Raw genomic sequence first — 802 nt, 5'->3', positions numbered from 1 at the left:
CTTCAAAGCCTGACTCTGACTCTAACTCTTCAAAGCCTGACTCTAACTCTAACTCTAATTTTAATTCTATACTGTATAATGAAGTACAAATATAATACAATTTATTTTTTTAAGCAGCTTTACACCGATAATGCGGGAACAGACGTTTGTTCTTATCACTGTAAGTTTCTCCCAGAACTCGGTTATATGTGTGACAGAGCGATCTGAAGGAGAAATACATGATTTTGTAAATAACAAAAAACAGTAGAGGAAAAAAAACCGAATTCGACCAGAAATGAAATATAAATGAACCATAAACTTTCATAAAAATATTAAATTCACCTGACTGAGGAGTCGCCTTGCGCTTCTTCACACCAGATCAGGCGATGATGATGATGATGATGCTAACTAGAGAGCTGCACGTGCGTGATATCAACCAGAGCGTGTTAATTGGAAGTACACGTGACCAGCGCGTGCAGCTGATGATGATGATGATGGTCACGATGATGATGATGATGATGATGATGATAATGATAATGAATATAATTATTGTTATTATAAATTATATTTTCTGTTTTCCTAAAAACTAAAAAACGGAAAAGATTCAAACCCTGTCACAGTTATGACCTTAATGCGTGATTCTTTCTCTCTGTCTCTCTCTCACACACACACACACACACACACACACACACACACACACACACACACACACACACACACACACACCATATTATGCAGTTATGTAAAAAAATGACAAACTATTATATACTCATAAAAAAATAATTAAGTATAAAAATACAATAATGTATCAGTCACCATGTTG

The sequence above is a fragment of the Silurus aristotelis genome, assembly GCF_946808225.1.
Source record: "Silurus aristotelis genome assembly, chromosome: 2".
NCBI classification, from domain to species: domain Eukaryota; kingdom Metazoa; phylum Chordata; class Actinopteri; order Siluriformes; family Siluridae; genus Silurus; species Silurus aristotelis.
The sequence above is the reverse complement of the archived record's forward strand: the minus strand, read 5'-3'. Positions refer to the sequence as shown.